Source organism: Palaemon carinicauda, chromosome 8 (assembly GCF_036898095.1).
Source record: "Palaemon carinicauda isolate YSFRI2023 chromosome 8, ASM3689809v2, whole genome shotgun sequence".
NCBI classification, from domain to species: Eukaryota; Metazoa; Arthropoda; class Malacostraca; order Decapoda; family Palaemonidae; genus Palaemon; species Palaemon carinicauda.
Genome location: NC_090732.1, coordinates 113779948 through 113788512, shown reverse-complemented (window position 1 = coordinate 113788512; position 8565 = coordinate 113779948). Strand labels below are relative to the sequence as shown.

General features: G+C 35.2%; 1 protein-coding gene across 1 annotated transcript in view; it reads left to right on the top strand.

Moving 5' to 3' along the window:
• LOC137645410 (serine/arginine repetitive matrix protein 2-like) overlaps positions 1-8565 on the top strand; it is a 93833-nt gene that overhangs the window by 5867 nt on the left and 79401 nt on the right. The gene's annotated exons all lie outside the window — the stretch shown is intronic.

Sequence of the window (8565 nt, the reverse complement as noted above, 5' to 3'; positions counted from 1 at the left end):
TGTATATCCATGGGTCATAGCCCGAGTGTTTGACAACGCTAGTGCATTTCCCCTTCTTAAACTCCCCCCTGTTATTGCTTAAAGACTATAGAATACTTGTAGTGTCAGTTTACAGTGACATTTACGTCAGTTGTTAAAGGTTATGTAGATGATCATCTTAATGAATGAAACGATTAACATAAGAGTGATATAGGATGACAATACTGTTGCAGAGGGGGCCCGTTTTGAAGTCTTAAACTTGAGGCAATGCGATAGCTATGGTCAGGGTATGTAAATGGTAGAGATGAACTGACAAAAAAAGAGGATATTGTTATAGTACGAACCACAGCAATACAGACAGGTGTCAATGAACAATAGTAGAATTACGCAAATGAATGTTTGAATGATTTTTTTTTTTTTTCCAAAGTAGAGTCGTTTTTATTTCAAGTATGGAATGCGGTTGAAAACATGCACATCCGTATACGAGCGGAAGTTATATAGATAAGCTTATCCAAAATAGCTTGAGGTGAAGTATGAACTTTAAAGATTGCCGAAGATATGGCGGCCACAATGCGTGCAAAAGACGATGTAAATGTGTAATCGACAGGTTACGGGGAAATGGTCCGAAATAATAGGGGGGAAAATGGAATGGAGGGGATTGACCGATACAGTTTAAGACTTTAGCTGAAGAATTCGCGAAAGAAAGATTTTGAGATTGTAATATAAATTCAACTCGTAGCTCTGTTTTCCTGATAAGAATATGACATTTATTTCAAACGGCAAAAACTTATCTAAGTATCTTTTCATATAACTGAAAATGGGATACCTTTCAAATTCAGTGCCGCGGAATTCATTTAAATTCTCGAAGACGGTAACATTATCCATGGTGCAACCATCTAAAGAGAGATTAAAAATGCTGGAGGGAAAAGAACTGTCCTCTGGAATGCAAAATGGTATTCGGTGAACATCAAAGAAAATAAAACAACAGATCAAAGGTCACGTTATTAAGCAAAAACGTCCTTAGAGAAAAAAAAAACGAAGTTATTCTTGTATAAATCTCTGAAAGTATAAAATTTCATGCTTCGAAGTTCATTGCATATTGGGAACTGTAATATGGTCGTGGGACCTTCAAAGGTTACGTTACATAGCGTCACGCTACGGACTGGTTTATTGATTGAACGTTCTTCTATTGCGTTTTATTTAGATACATACTATAAAGACTATCATTATTATGCAAGTATCAATTTAAAGAGCGGCGGTGGTATCTAAAGTGGAAGATGTGTCCAGAGACTATTTCCTACCAAATGTTGCAAGTAACGCTTCCAGAGTTTTACGTAAGGATAGGAATTTTGTACATTAATGCCAGTGAGCGTTTCCTGCGGATTATCTATCTGTATCTGTCTATCTAATCTGTTAACAGTATATATATATATATATATATATATATATATATATATATATATATATATATATATATATATATATATGTATATATATATATGTGTGTGTGTGTGTGTGTGTGTGTGTGTGTGTGTAACCCACAGAAAGAGCAACCAGTCAATGGGTGCTTGCACTTGAGTACTTCAACATTTGAAACATGTTTAGTAAGATCGATCATGTATATATATATATATATACATATATATATATATATATATATATATATATATATATATATATATATATATATATATATATATATGTATATATATATATATATATATATATTGTGTGTGTGTGTCTTTTGGTAATCTAATGGCCTTACCTGGTTGGGGCAAATAGAAAACAACAAAAAGACGAAGGAAAGATGGGACCTAAAGAACAAAGAAACCCTAGTCCGACCTCCTCAAGAAAGAAGGGTTATTGATCCAAGGAAAACAGAATCAGGGAGATTCCCAGTACTTGGTTGCAGAAAGGAAGATTTAAATGGCATACTTATAATAAAATCTTTAAAAGAGGATAGCTTACACTTCATTCTTCCAATGGAATATGTCATAGGGAAGAAGAGAAAGATAATTAAGGCCTTTTGGGAACCCTATTTACCGTTGGGAAGAGAGAGAGAGAGAGAGAGAGAGAGAGAGAGAGAGAGAGAGAGAGAGAGAGAGAGAGAGAGAGAGGGGTCATGTACTGTATATTGAAAATGTACTCTAGAAACCAGTTGTTTGGGAAGAGAGAGAGAGAGATTGAGCTATTGAAATTAGTTCGAATATATTGAAACATTACTGATAAGTTATCATTACTTGAGAGATATGATCATGTATTTGAAAGATTGAATGTTGACAGAGGGTTCACCGACTAGCGAACCTAGACCTTGTAGCCATTGAATGCAAATCAAAAGATCCGTGTGAAAGGAATGTTTTCCACGCAGAATGCCAACTCATTTCTAAACGGGAGAGAGCGAAGGTCTGGCTGGCGTTCTCTCTAATAATGAAAACCTTGATTTCGTTATTTCCTCGCCTAGACATTCTGAGCGACAAAACTTCCTGGGCGGAAATAATGGAAGAAGGTGATCGGTCGTCCATCGGTGGTGAATTCCGGTGTCGGTAAGAAATTCCTTCCTTGGCTTCCGCCGTCTTTCTTTTAGCCAGCTACAAAGTGATTTGGTGTGGCAAGTCATCTAGTAGTACTCTCTCTCTCTCTCTCTCTCTCTCTCTCTCTCTCTCTCTCTCTCTCTCTCTCTCTCTCTCGGACCTTGTTGCATTCTAGTGACGCCTCCACGAGACCCTGCATGCCATTCTGTTTTACCCCTTGGCAATTGTTGGTCTTTAATGTCCAGTGTAAAAGTAGTCTCCACTAGATTATCTTTCCAAACTCTCCTTACACTTTCCCATCCAGTATAAATTCTTGAAAGGAAATTGCCAATACAAAGTTATGCCTCTACAGTCTCTAACCGGGTGAAAGAAAATGGGCTAAAAATTGTTCGCCTTTGTTGCGTAAAAGTTTGATAAATTAATAATCAACCGTAGTTTGAGAGAGAGAGAGAGAGAGAGAGAGAGAGAGAGAGAGAGAGAGAGAGAGAGAGAGAGATCCCGAATGTTTTTTCGAAACATTTTGCGGTTTCTCCTTTTGATAAACAGGTTGCTGCCTTGTAATTGCTATTGTTCCAAGCTCTTGATAGACAATAATGATTTCATAGAAGAAGGCGAAAGTTTTGTGAAAAAAAAAAAAAAAAAAAAAAAAAAAAAACAGACATCCATCTTTCATATTCTGAATTTTTTTGCCGATTAAAACAAGAGAAGATTATAAAGGAAATGAGAGAGCTTACCTAAACCATCTCCATCTACCCCTCATCATGATCTCATCTACATATGGTACTTTAGTAATCTCTCTTATAGTTTCATTTCTAATCCTGTCCTGCCATCTAACTCCCAATATCCTTCAGAGGGCTTTATTCTTATATCTACTAAATCTATTTGGGATTGTTTGATTGCCATACCATGACGCATGTCCATAGAGTAACATCAATCTCACTAAACTGATATATAGTCTGATTTTCATATGAAATTTTAGCCAATTTGATTTCCAAATTTTACTTAACCTAGCCATTGTCTGATTTGTTTTTTCAATCTTTCACTAAACTCTAATTCTAAAGACCCTGTATTTAAGATCATTGTCCCTAAATACTCAAATGATTCTACCTCATTAATCCTTTCTCCTTCCAATGATATATCATCTTCCATTCCATACTCCGTTCTCAACATCTTTAGTCCCAACTCGTGTGATATTTCATGCATTCTGGTAAGCAAGCATTGCAAATCCTTTGGTGTTCAGCTAAGGACAGCATCATCAGCATACTCTAGGTATGCTAAATTCCTATCACCAATCTAGTCCAATCCTTCTCCGCCATCTCTGACTGATCTACACATTACAAAAGTCCATGAGGAGGATAAACAACATAGGTGACAACACTTTCCCTTGGAGTACTCTGCTGTTCACTGGAAACTCACTTAATAAGACTCCATTAACTTTAACTTTGCACTTGCTATGCTCATGAACAGACTTAATCAAATTTACATATTCAAGAGGAATTCCAATAACGCAGGACTCTCCATAAAATTGACCTGTGTACACTATCAAAGGCTCTTTCAGGGGCCACAAATGCCATCTAATGGGGATTTCTATATTCTACGCATTGCTGTACAACATATCTCAAAACGAAAATTTGGTCGGTGCAACTTCTACCTTTTCTAAATCCTGCTTGTTCATCTCTCAGCTTTTCATCAATCTTTCTCACCAGTCTCTTAAGAATAAGCATACTATATATTTTTCATAACAACTGATGTAAGTGTTATGCCTCTGTAATTATTGCAATCAGTCAGGTCTCCCTTTTTATCTAATTTCACCAACACTCCTAACTCACATTCATCAGGTTTTGCCTCTTCATGCCACATTCTACAAAATAATCTTGTAAGTAGTCTGGGAGTCACTTCATTTTCGGTCAGTATCATCTCGGCAGTTATTCCATCGTATGCAGGGGCTTTCCATTTCTTTAGTTTTTTTTAGGATAGCTTCGACTTCAAACATATTGAATTCATTCATGGGCACAGCAAGGTCTTCATCTGCTTCAGGTATATCAAATCAAATTATTCCCTTCATATGTCCTATTCATAACCTCACTAAAGTGATCCATCCAACGTTGTTTTTCTTTATCTTCTGTTGCTATAACAGAGCCATCTCTCTTTTTGATGGGTATATGATGCTTCTTCTTTGCCCCAGTCGAGATTTCACTAATAATTCTATGAGCAATTCTTATACCATACCCACTTCCTGAATTCATAGCTTTGTAGGCCTCATCTGCTTTACTGTCTAAATACTCTCTCCAGTCATCCCTGGCTTTTCTTTTGACCTCGCTGTCAATACTGGAATACTTAGTATGCTCTACCTTTTAATTTTCATTACTTCCTCGAAAACTTTCAACAATCAATTTCTGTCTTTGTCTCCTTTTTATAGTATCCCAAGTATCATTCGATATCCATGGCTTCCTCCTTGTAACTGTTTGTTCCAAGACTTTACTACCAACTGACTGATGTATGTTCTTAATATCACACCCTTCTTCATTAATTGTCTGTTCTTCGTCTCTTAAAGTCTCTAAGACTGCAAAACGATTCCTACATTCAATTGCAAATGTTTCTCTGTGCTCTTCCTCTAGAAGCTCAGTTGTATCAAACCTAGATATTCTATCTATCTTTCTATTGGGTGCTTTCAGTTTTGATTACAGTGTGGCAATGAAGAGCTGGTGATCACTACCGATATCTGCACCTCTATAGCTCCTTACATTTTTCAGAGTCCTCTCTTTACTAATGGCAATGAGATCTATCTGATTTTTGTAATTGCCACATGGTAATTAATTATAAACACCTTTGAACTCGTATGATAAGGCAAGAAAAATTCAGAAGATTAAATGAGACATCGTTGAAATGGCAATTTGGTCAGCTAGTGACGATTTATTTGTGTCTTCTAAATGGTAATCATGCATTGCCTAAGTGATACATTGGTTACTTTCTCCTCTTCTGGTAGGATAAGTCTCAGTGCTGGAAGCTCATTAGTATGCAAATGCTCTTCCGTTTTGGGGGTGGAGTTTCTTAAAAATCTAGGACTGAAGATAAGTAACCCGGGGTAAATTTGTTTTAGATTATTTTCCAAGAAAATTACCAACAATACTTTTCGCATTATAATCAGTTTAAACATATACACAGCCCCATAAAACTAAATTTTTTGTATAGTTTATTTTTCTATTACATTGTATATTACAATCTAGAGTCGGTGATAATTTTGGAAACAAGTTTTGGTTGGCCCTATTTACTACTATTATTCAGTTAGAATGCTGCTTGAAAGTCACATACTTCAGGGTCAGTGGGTGTAACCAATCATTTTGACCCTTCACATCCAGAACATGGCAGTCTGTACAGCATTCAGTATTTCCTGAATAATTTGACCTGCCATCACCCATGTGGAACCCTATCAAAAAACGCAATTTCATACCGGGCCTACCTTTTATTTTGGGTAACCTTGCTCGTTTTGGTCTGTGTAGCATTAAATAAAGACCGCCAATCATTTTTCTTCTATTTACCTTTGATAAAGAATAATCTAATTATAAGAATCGTAATAGATTTGCCAGCGTGGAACGATGACGTTACCGGGAACCAACGTCAGTCGATAAGAAAAGACATCGACCTTCCCTTTCAGAGTAACAAGGTCACGCTTTTAATTATTCGTTTATTTTTCATTTATCTCTCTCTCTCTCTCTCTCTCTCTCTCTCTCTCTCTCTCTCTCTCTCTCTCTCTCTCTCTCTCTCTCTGTATATGTATATATATATATATATATATATATATATATATATATATATATATATACAAACATATATATATATATATATATATATATATATATATATATATGTGTGTGTGTGTGTGTGTGTGTGTGTGTGTGCGTATGTTGGAAATTCCTGAAGAAACTTTCACTTCTATTTCGGTTCCCATTGAGTTTAGTTTTCGGGAGGTTCATGCCTCAAGACAATTTAGATGAATGGTGGTCTTATTACCCTATGGATATTTACTCCTTCTATAGATGTAGTATTCTGTATGCGTGAGTTTATTTTCACATGGATATCATAGAAACATAAACCGTATACTGCACATAACTTTTGAATTAAACATTATATTCATGGGCACAGTTCCTTTTAGACCAATGACGTTGTTATATATTTGACAATTAGTATTATTGGCCCGTAAAGAAACAGTAGATATGTGTTTGCATTTCATTCCATGTGGTAATCATCCAACTATTAAGTGAATTCTCTATGCGAACTATTTGCAAAAAGAAAACAAGACTTCTCCCAGGTCATTAACTTCTGGTGAAGAGTAACATACAGTGGAAAAACCTAAATTGAATTTAAAAACCTACAGGTAATATCTTTGAAGAAAACATAGGGCACTAATTAAAAGTTTCTAGATCGGCCTTTCAAACCTTCACTTTTTACATAACTGTTATTCGCCTACAAAGAGCACAAAAATAAGGAAATGAATGCGCTTTACTTATACATTCAAAATGTATTTATCTTCTGATCAACGACTTTCCTTCAAAGTGAATTACCTTTGTCACCAGATCGGCAAGTTCAGTTGTATCACACAAGTCTTGGGGAAGAGGATATAGATTCGGTGATTCAACATATTCATTTATATCCTTACTGACATTATAGGGCTAGAAAGAACGATTTTTTTTTTTTTTTTTACCATAGGTGTTACTGGTTTACACTTATTGGTATAACAAAGAATTTAGAGCTAGATATTTGTTCTATGTTATTCCATACTGAAAGTGGAGATGCAGATATGCAGTAAACGAAAATATTATCGCCTAAACCAATAATTCAAGGGGATGGCTCCAATTGACAATTGATATGTCGGTGTACAAGCATTATGGGCTTCCTGTGCATGTCAGTGCAATCATGCATTCATGTAATGCGATATTTTATGGGCCATGAGCTTTACTGCTGTAATCTTTTACACTAGGGGACTTACTTATGCTAGTCTGTATGTGCATTTATGCCACAGTTTGCGAAAGTTGACGTTCTATGTAATTTTGCGCGAATTTGGACAGAACCAGGTGGTATGGTATTGTAAAATAAAGTATGAGAAGATCAAATATTTTTCGCATCTTTATTAATTTGTAATTGGACGCTCGGGATAAATCTATAACAAACTGTAGAAAGAGTTTTTTTTATATTAGTGTATAACACCGGTCACTTACCCAAATTGGTTATTGAAAATGATTAATTGGTAAAACTTTTTTTTTATAGATCTATTTAGTCATATCCTTACGCGACATAAGGACAGTAACAGTATATGACTACGTTGACAACATCTGATTACCAAGTGCTTACATAAACACGAAAATATTCACACACAACAAAAAACACTATAGTATTAATTAGATCTAAGCATAAAGTTATTTAGCGTATAATACCTGTCCACACATCCTTGATATTAATTACCGAGAAAATAGTGCGTCCTTCGGCATAGTCATCTTATTATAAACGCTTAGTCTTGCATGTCGAGACTAAAACATCATTTTTTTATGTCAAAAGAATACAATGAGAGATATTTTCCTTTTCAAATCCATTTCCTAATGCAGCAGTTGTGTTTTCAAGGATTTTAAGGCTGATTCTCTCTATTCTTTTATTCAGGAGTTATATCTTTTATTTGTATTCAGGAGTTTATATGTTTTATTTGTATTCAGGAGTTATATCTTTTATTTGTATTCAGGAATTGGTCTAGGATTATATTTGTACTTTATATGCATCGGTCTATGTATCTATCATTCAAAATTCTGTGTACAATCTATTGAAAAAATAATGTTTCCAAACAGATGTTGATATATTCTCGAACGATAAGGAATCAATTCTCTGTGGAACTTTTTCAGGTCCATTAATCGTGTAACCATTTTTGCCTATTCTTGTGTTTGTTTAACTCTAGCTACCTATCCGTCTACTGTATATGTTTTACTTCCTGATGTGAACGTTAGACAAATAAATTACCGTGTTTGTGTAATTTCGGGGCATTGTAGTTTCCCTAAACATTTAATGTTGC